The sequence below is a fragment of the Pteropus vampyrus genome, unplaced genomic scaffold (genome assembly GCF_000151845.1).
Source record: "Pteropus vampyrus isolate Shadow unplaced genomic scaffold, Pvam_2.0 Scaffold39, whole genome shotgun sequence".
In the NCBI taxonomy this organism is placed as follows: domain Eukaryota; kingdom Metazoa; phylum Chordata; class Mammalia; order Chiroptera; family Pteropodidae; genus Pteropus; species Pteropus vampyrus.
In genome coordinates, this window is record NW_011888820.1 from 5,447,654 (window position 1) to 5,458,544 (window position 10,891).

Consider the following 10,891-nt stretch of genomic DNA (forward strand, 5'->3'; position numbering starts at 1 on the left):
CGACAAGGTAGAGGGAGGAGGAAGATGAGAAGGAAGAACAATGAGGAAAAGAGAAAACAAAAGAGAATGAAAAGGTGCAGGCAAACACATAAGACTGTTATGTGAATGTGGCCTTGGTTCACAATTTGCTTTAAGAGCCCATGGAACATATAATCATGTGGTAACGAAAGCAGCAAAACCACAAAAATGTTAGCAGATATCTACCTGGTAAAAATGAGACTGTTGCTCATGTTTCTGACTTCTGTGAACAGCCCTAGAAAAAGAGAGCTATAAACAATGAACGGATTCTTATGACATACACTCAGCCACCATGAAAACTGGAGTTAAATACTGAGTGCCAAGAAGGGCACTGCTGTAATCTTAACAATACATTTATCGCGTGTGCTTTTCTGACTTAGGCAACTTTCTGTATGATCTAAACTGGAGCCTGTACTTTCAGAATTTTGTGAATGATCAGTTTCTTGGCTGCATTATCTGGGCAGTTATTGTTGTGGAACTTTATCAAAGTTATTTTAAGGTTTCCTTTATTCCAATTAGGTTATCCTAATTTTATCCTGCACATATTGTAGGAACAAATTATAAGACATATGAAGATGGCAAATATGTGAAGATGGCCCTACGAAGAGTCTCAGCAAAGCCATATCTCATCATTGCGTATACTGGAAAAAATCCTAAAAATCACAGAAAGGGACCTCTGCCTTCTTAAATTCTACATTAAAATTAAAATTAGTCAACATACCAAATAAGTACATGTGGAGGTATTTATCTTTAAATTACAAAATTAAGACTTCTTTTTACAACAGTAAAGATAATATATGTATCTAAAATACAGTTTGTGTCTCCTGGTTCAGTTTAATTACACATTTTAAATCTTTTCCCCTTGCTTATGCAAATATTTGCTCATACATAAAGATATTTGTTTTACTACAAAAATGTATACACATTTTATAACTTGCTTTTTTAAAAATCTTACCAATACTCTATGGAAATCACTTAATTCTTTATCTATTTCTATATCTATTAATCATCTATCTATCTACCTACCTATTTACCTATCAATCTGTCACCCTTGTTCTTTTTATATTTATATTTTATTCTAGAGTGAAGATGTACCATAATTTACTTGATAGTTGCCTATTAAAGAAGTAAACATTTCAGATGTATCAAGCCTTTGCTCTTGAAATGTGTCTGTGTATGTATATATAAAAATATATTTTAATTAGTATATGACTATACTCATTTTAATGCACCTTTTATAAATAATACCACTTTTATACTTTGTGTCCCAAATCTGCAAATAACCTGTCAAATGTCGAAATCATAATTTCAATAATTGTCTAACCAATGACATCTCACTAATCAAATTAAGAAACAACTTGAAGAGTTCTCCTTCTTTGTAAGAAGAAGAAATCCATAAAAGAGATCCAGCAATCCCACTACTGCCAATATATTCAAAGGAAACAAAAACACTGTGCTGAAGAGATACCTTCACCCTCATGTTCATAGCAGTGTTATTTACAATAGCTAAGACATGGAAACAACCTAAATGTCTATAAATGGATGAATGGATAAAGAAATTGTGAGACACACACACACACACACACACGCGTGAATATTATTCAGCCACAAAAAAAAAAAGAAGAAATCGTGCCATTTGTGACAACATGGAAAGACCCTGAGGGCATTATGCTAAGTGAAATAAGTCAAAGAAATAAAAGTACTGTATGATCTCGTGTATATGTGGAATCTTGAAAAAAAAAAAAAATACCTGATAGTAAAATATAACATTTTTGTGGTTATCAGAGGTAGGGGCTTAGAGGATGGGGAACTCAATGAGGGCAATCAAAAGATATGAGCTTTCTTTTATTTTGTATTTATATGAGATGATGGATGTTAACTAATTTTATTGTAATCATTTCAGAATATATGTAAATAACATCATTCGTGCTGTACACCTTATATAGTGTTGTATATCAATTGTGTCTTATTAAAACAAAACAAATATTTTAAAAGACAGAAAAAACTCATAAGAGAATATTACTCTCACACTAACAAGAAAAATCAGATCATCTAAAAATTAAAACTATTTGGTTTGTATCAGAAACTTGAGATTATCAGATAGTGAGGTATATTGAATTCCAAGTGGTAATAATCTCCTCTGGAAAAATAAAAGACACATGAACTGTTTTGCCCATGGACAAGCATGGGAAGAAAAGAAAACAACTAAGTTTATAATGAATTTTTAGAGGCTATGAATTAGTATGACACAGGTTAGATTCTCTGACAATAAAAAGGGAAGTTTCTTTTTTACTACTCACTAGCTATTTGCAAGGACCTCAACTGGTGTTAATAAAGATTCTAGAACAGGGCAGGAAATCTGAGGTGGCATAGACGTGCAGGAGAGGATAGGATGCTGCTAAAAGACAGTCATAAAACCTGTTCCCTTCTCTCATATAAATTCAAAGTTGTCAGCCATTGGAGGAGTAGCAAAAAGTCCTCCTCAAACCTGACCCCAAGCAAAGTTGCCCCCACAATTGGGTGGGATTAAAAGTAGTCTCACGTCAAGGAAGTGGCAGGAAATCCACTTGCTCTCATGATCCCAAATTGCTACAAGATAAAAGAATGTTCTGAGATTAAGGGCAAGAAATATGTTCTACTCAAGACCTCCAGCTATTAAAAGGACACCGCAAATAGGGAAGGGGCAGAAATGTTGAAAATGATGACCACTAAGGTTCAAGAGCACAGGTCTTGACTAAGACTGAGATTTCATGAAAAAACTGAGAATCTCTGACCCTACTATGAACCTTGCACTGAGTACCAATCAAGACTACTCTACGACTAATGTAGGGATAGAGGTGCAGAGAGAAATTGGTTCTGTAGAATAATCAAACTGAGTCTTCAGACATCTCAGAGCAAATCAAAAACATTGAGAAAAGACAAGCCACAGAATGAAACAAAATATTACAAAACACATAACTCATAAAGGAATTGAATCCAAAGTATACAATGAATTCTTAAAATTCATCAATTAGAAAAAAATTAAAAAATAGACAAAACTTCTGAACAGATACCTCACAAAAGAAGATATACAGATGGCAAATTAACATATGAAAAGATGCTCGGCATCATTTAGAATTTGAGAATTTAAAAATAAAACAATGAGATGCCACATTTATTAGAATGGTTCAAATCCAAAAAATGGACAACACTAAATGCTGGTGAGTACTCTGAGTGAGAAGAATTCTTATTCATTATTATTAAAGATGCAAAATGGTACAATTTTAAAAGAGTCTGTTAGGCTCTTACAAAGTTAGATATAGTTTTATCATATCTTACAATAGTGGTTTACCCAGCTGATTTAAAAAGCAAATCCACTGTCAGCTTTGGAGTCTTTCATATTGTTTTCTTGACAATTGGTAGAATGGGTTGACTTTTTAAAAAATGGTATGGGTATACCATACCATTTATGAAATCAAAATTTATGAGATGCAGCAAAAGTAGTGCATAGATGAATATGTCATTAAATATTTATATTAAAAAAGGTCTCAAATCAATAGCCCAAACTTCTACCAGAAACTAGAAATAGCAAACAAGCCCAAAGAAGCAGAAAGAAGTAGCAATGACAACAGCAGGCTCAGTGAAATTGGAAACAAATAGAAAGAAAAAAAAGAAAACAACTAAAAGCTAGTTCTTTAAAATATATCAATAAAATATATTAAATTTCAGTTTAATTGATCAAGAAAGAAAAGACACAAAGTACCAATATCAAGAATGAACAGGGGTGTAACATCAGCATCAGGGCAGTGAGTCATTTCTTTTTTCTCTCTCCTTTGATTTAGAACTAATTGGGCATCCATAACCAAACTTAAGTGCCACTGCACATCATACCAGCATAACCAGGAGTTTATATCCACCTGTACATCCAAAAGTGGGCCGACAGAACCTCAGTGGGGGCTTTGCAGCCAAGGGAATTGGTGAGCATGCCCCACCCCCGACTTGCTGCCATGTAGAAAAAGGGAACCAGGAAGAGTGCAAAAGTGGGTGAATACCCAGAGTAGATGAGGATTTGTAGAGATCCAGCCTGCCTGACAGGTGAATCTAGCACACCATCAGAGCAGAATAAAAATAAGTTTGGCAGAGGAGAGGGAGAAACTCATCAATCAGGCCCACTACCCAGAGCCTGGCTAAGGGTGTTAGGCTTTTGGTGGCATCGGAGGTGACCTCTCCGGCAGAGGTTAAGGAGCAGGAAAGTTAAGGAGCAGGTGGAAAGTTAAACTTTCCTAGTTGTTCAGGTTGCAATTGGAGAGACCAGTTTCTCTTTAGTAGCACCGGATTTCTGAGGAGGGAGCTCTGTGACTGAGGGGAAGTTGAGGAAAGAAGACAGACAAGATCAAAGGGCACTGAAGAAAAGTTTTCTCGCTGTTTGCTTTTGGATGTCAACCCATGGATCTCTGCATGTGCCCACTCTGGGACCCCGCTTCAGGACCTTGGTTACCCCTCAGAGCCCCATGTGCTAAGCCCACACCTCCCAATACTCTGCTGCTAGATCCTGTGCACCACTGAAGTGCTGACAGAAGAGCCAGCTCCAGTAGGAGAAACCATAAATTTGAACTGTAGTACAAGCTACTGAAATACAAAAGAAAGGCTTCTAATTACCAGCCTGTTGAAATGTAAGAAACAAAGATAAATTTTTAGCTAAGGAAGGTGTGTGCTACTTCAGATGTGAAAGCAGAAGCACGTACTGTCAAAAACTACGAAAAATCAAAGAAATATGGTATCACAAAAAGAAAAATAATTTTCTAGGAACCGAACTCAAAGGCACAGAATATTATGATCTAACTGATAAAGAATTCAAAATAGCTGTTATGAAGTAATTCAAAGAGCCACAATAAAACTCGGGCAATTCGGTGAACTCAAGAATAAAATTAATGACCTTAAAAGAGTTCATTACCAAAGAGACTGAAATTGTAAAAATACAAAAACAAAAGCGAACAAACTCTAGAGCTGAAAAATCCAATGAATGAGTGAAGAATGCAACAGAGAGCATAGATCAACAGAACAGACCAAATGGAATAAAGGATAAGACACCTGGATGACAGGAATATGGAAATAATTTAGTTTAAAAATGATAATTTTAAAAGTAAATAATTTAATTTAAAAAGAACTTAGATATTTAAAAAGTAAAGAAACCCTACAAGAGCCATCATAATCCATTAGAAAGGCAAATATAAGAACAATTTGGGTAACAAGAGAAGAGAGAAATACAGGTGCAGGTTTCGTTTAAATAATTAATAGCTGAGAAATTCCCAAATCTGGGGGAGGAATTGGACATACAAGTCCACAAAGCTAAAAGAACACTCTATTATCTCAATGCGAAAAAGACCTTCTCTAAGGCACATTATAATAGAACTGTCAAAAATCAATGACAAAGAATCTTAAAGGCAGTGGAGAAGGGAAGAGTGGAGGGGAAGTGACCTACAAAGGAACTCCATTAGCCTATATGTAGATTTTTCAGTAGAAACTTTATGGGCCAAGAAAGAGTGGAATGGCATATTCAAAGTATTAGAGATTTTTTTAAATGCCAGATAAGGACACTGTATTTGGCAAAGTTATTCTACAGATATGAAGAAGAAATAAAGGCTTCCCCAGAAAAACAAAAACGAAGGGAGATCACCACTAAACCAGTCTTCTAAGAAATGCTGAAAAGAGTTCTTCGAGCAGAAAAAAGACAGTAATCAGTGACATAAAATACTAAAACATACAACACTCTGGTAAAGGTGAAAAACAATCAGAATTAGAAAACTGTAATTTTGTATTAGAATGGTGTGCTGACTAGTTAACTATTGGATAAAACAGGGGTCCCAACCCTCGGGCTGCGGACTGCTACCAGTCTGTGGCCTGTTAGGAACAGGGCCGCACAGCAAGAGCGTGAATGGAGGGCGAGAGAGCAAAGCTTCATCTGTGTTTGCAGCCGCTCCCCAGCACTAGCATCACCACCTTAGTTTTACCTCAGATCTTTAGGCATTAGATTCTCATAAAAGCACCAGTCCCTGGTGCCAGAGGCTGGGACCACTGGTATAAAGATTAAAGGAAAAAAAGCATTAAAAATAACTATAGCGATTATAATTTGTTAACAAATTCACAGTGCAAAAAGAGAGAGAGTCTAACAACAAAAATATAAAAGGAGAGGAAGAAAAATGTGGAGGCCTTATAGGTGAACAAACATAAGCTGCATCTATACAAAGTGGATTGTTTTATCTATGATATGTTTTATGGAAGCCTCATGGTAACCACAAGCAAAAATCTAGAGTAGATTCAGGAAACATACATAAAAAAAAGGGAGAAGGAGCAAATCATCATGGAAAACCACAAACTTACAAATTTACACAGAAACAGGAAAGAAGAAACAGTGGAGGTACAAAATAACCGGAAGGCAAACAATAAGATGGCAATAGTAGTTCTTACATATCAATAATCACTCTAACTGTAAATGGACCGAATTCACCAATCGAAAGGCACAGAGAGGATGCATGGATATAAAAATAAAACCCAACTATATGCTGCCTACAGGAGATTTATTTCAGCTCTCAAGACACACATAGGCTCAAAGTGAAGGGATGGAAGAAGATAGCCCATGTAAGTGGAAACCAAAAGAAGAGCAGGTATAGCCATATTATATAACGCAAAAAGACTTCAAGCCAAACACGGTAACAGGAGACAAAAAAGGTTGCTGTATAATGATAAAAGGGGTCAATACAACAATTGTAAATACATATACACCAAACATCAGATCACTTAAACATCTTAAGCTAAACATCTTAACAGATCTGAAGGGAGAAATAGACAATATTACAATAATAGTAGATGATTTCAATACTTCACTTCAGCAATGGGTAGACCATGCAGACAGAAAATCCATAAGGAAATGTTGGAATTCAACGATACATTAAAACAAATGAACTTAGCAGATATGTATGGAACATTCCATCCAACAGCAGCATATACTTTCTTCTCAAATACATACAGTACATTCTCCAGGATGGATCATATGATAGAACACAAAACAAATTTTAGCAAATTTAAGAAAGCTGAAATCATATCAACTGTCTTTTATGACCACGATGTTATGAAACTAGAAATCAACAAGAGGAAAGATTGAAAATCTACAAATATGTGGAAACTAAGCAACACACTTGTGAACAACCAATCATTCAAAAAAGCAATCAAAAGAGAAATTTAAAAATACCTCAAAACAAATGAAAATGGAAATGTATCATAATTACACTGTATCATAACTTATGAGATGCAGCAAATGTAGTTCTGAAAGTTTACATAGATAAATAATATATTAAGAAATTAGAAAGATCTCAAACAACTTTACTTAAGGAACTAGAAAAAGAAGTACAAATTAAACCCAAAGTTAGCCTAAGAAGGGAAATAATAAATATCAGAACAGAAACAAATGAAACAGAGACCAGAAAAACAATAGGATCAACAAAACTTAGAGCTCATTTATTGAAAAAAATAAAGCAGAAAACCTTTATCTAGACTAAGAAAAAAAGAGAAAAGGCTCAAATAAAATTTAAAAAAAAAAAAAAAAAGGAGACATCACTTTTAAGTTTATTCCTGGGTATTTTATTCTTTTTGTTGCCATTGCAAAAGGAATTTATTTTTCATTTCTTGCATTGTCAGAAATGAAACACAATAGATTTTTGTACAATTTATTTTGTATCCTGCAATTTTATTGTAATTGTCTATTGTTTCTAAAAGGTGTTTTCCACCGCGCCCCGCCCCCCCGGTGGAGTCTTTAGGGTAACAGGTGTTTGAGAGGTTGTGGAGAAAATGAACCCTTGTATACTGCTGGTGGGAATGTAAATTGGTACAGTCACTATGGAAAACAGTATGGAGGTTTCTCAAAAAATTAATAGAATTACCATATGACCCAGCAATCCCTCATCTGGGTATCTACCCCCCAAATTTAAAAATATCTTTGAAGATATGTGCACCTCAGTGTTCACTGCAGCATTATTCAGTGGCCAAGGCATGGAAACAACCAGTGTCCTACAATAGATAATTGGCTAAAGAAGCTGCGGCACGTATATACAATGGAATATTACTTAGTCATAAGAAGAGATGAAATATTGCCATTTGCAACAACATGGATGGACCACGAAATAATCATGCTAAGCGAAATGAGTCAAACAGAAGAAGTTAAGAACCATATAATTTCATTTATATAAGGAGCACAAAACTGAAAGCAACAAACAAAGAAACAGATTCATGGACACAGACAACAGTTTAGAAATTACAGAAGGAAAGGGAGGAGGCGGGGAGGTAGATGAGGGTAGAGGGGGTCAAATATATGGTGACAGAAGATTTAACTTGGGGTGGTAAACACCCAATGCAATATACAGATTTTGTATTATCGAACTGTATACTTGAAACCTGTAATTTTATTAACCAATGTGACCCCAATAAATTTAATTTTTTTAATTCAAAATTACTTCAGACTTCCAGAGAAGTTGTAAAAATGGTGTAATCTCCATTTACTACTCACTCAGAAGTTCAAATATTCACATTTACTTTTTTTATTCCATTCCCATCTCTGCACTTTCCCTCATGCTCATTCTCTCTAGCTCTCATTCTCCCTTCCTCTTTCCTCTCCTCCTCCCTCTTCCTCATTTTAAATTCTAGACATAATGCCCCTTTACTCCCAAATGCTTCAGTTATGCATTCCCCAAATATAAGCTATTTTTTATATAATCATAGTACAATTATTAGCATAAAAAATTAACCCTGCTTTGATGTTATCAATTAATAAGCCAATTTTCACAATTGTCACACTAATGACTTTTATAGCAAGAATGATTTTTATCCTGGTTCGAATCAGGATCACTCATTGTCATCAGTTTTCTGTCTCTTATCTCCTTTTATCTAATACTTTGAGACAATGTAAATATCCTGCTTCTAATTAAATTTTACCCACTAGTTTTAACACCCATGATAGTTATTACCTGAAACTATTATTAATGTGGTTACCAAATGGTGATTTTCAAAAATTTTCATCAGTCCTATCGCTAGTAACAGGCAATATGTTTAAACCTGGTTCACTTTAATTGGGTAAAAATATTAAAATAATTAGTACATGGAGACAAGTCATTTTTCCAAGACTTAAAAAATAAAAAAAAAAATCTTTAAGATAAAAATTTCACAATAGCTTGTATTGCAATGTACAAATAAAAATCTTTCAATATAATAATTCAGAATTTTCCTTTGTAGATCTTTAGCATATCTTTTGATGTTGACTAAAATAAAGTGAAAGCCATCCTTCACTTTTATCTAATCAAGATTCACTGTTCTGTCAAAAATAAAATTATAGTATTACTAGAACTCATCTTGCAATATAGCTCAAAGCAAATTATGAGTCTATCTATAAGCAATGGAATGGAACAAGTTGAAAAGTAAATCAATGCACTTACTTCACTAGTATCCTAAAGCATTTACCAGACAGTGCATCATACGATAGTTACAGTAAATCCCTATACAACCATATAGAATAAACCTCCATAAGACAATGTTATTCACATTTTTTCTGTTAAATACAAGCAATTATCTGACATTGCTCACGTAATGCGATGGACTTAAGCTACTTAATGTATGAGACTTTTGTATAAGAATTCATTGTCGATGTAATTTGTTAAGGTAAAATGAACCACAATGTGGAAATATGGCTACATTACACATAAAAACAGAAATAACTTTAGAAAAAGTGTATTAACGATGTGCCTAAAAATAGAAATATAACACAATGTGCCACTTTCTCAAAGGATATCTTTCTACAGTACTGATGTCAACTAAAGACAACTGGAGTCAAATTTTGTTTCAATAGTCATCTTATGGGAGTAGAAGATTATTTGACTAACATCTGGAACAAGGAGACAATATGAATTATACTACCATAGCCTTCATTTAGAATTACACCATATCGTGACCCTCTGCCAAATACTCTCAGAAAATGCTTGTGCTTTCTAATACTTCTCTGGTTAGGCAACTATCTTCTCTACTTGTTACACCATCTGGGCATTTGTGAGGGAACAATTATCCCCTGGTTTTATGACGGTCTTTTGTGGGGGTAATCAATGACTTTTCTATCAGAAATTGTTTATCTCCAGTGACTTTTGACCCTACTGTCAGTGGAAACTACTCTCTTAGCACTCAAAATAGTATTTATGTGATTTTTTTCCCCTTCCTGTCTTGCCTATTTTTTATCCCTCTTTCACATTACTAAGAGATCAGTCCAGAATTTAAAAGATATTAAAATGAAGCTTCGGTGCTTTCCTAGTATTACAGATGAAAAATATAGATTTCTTTTGTAGAATCCTCAGATCTCAATAAGCTGATTGAGAGTTGTAAGTGGATCTATAAACATTCTCTACAGATTCTATCCAGCTTTCTAAATAAATTATTCTTCAGTTTTTTAAATTTGTATATCAATTTTAAAATCAAGAATAGTGATTCATAAATGTGTTCTTCTTCTTTAGTTTTTATATTTGATATAACATTGTATAAATTTAAGGTATACATATTAATTTGATATATTTATATATTGTAATATGATTACCATTTTAGCAATATTTAACACCTCTATCACATTACATAATTATAGCATAGTATTGTCTATATTCATTATACTATGCATTGGATCTCTATGGCTTATTTACTACTCATTTTAAGTTTGTGCTTTTAAACAAAATCTTATCCTCCTTCCCCTCATCTACTGGCAACCACAGTTGTATTGTTGTTGTTGTTGTTGTTGTTGTTGAGTTTCATGTTAGATTCCACATATAGGCAATATCATACAGTACGTGTCTTCCTTGATATGACTTATGTT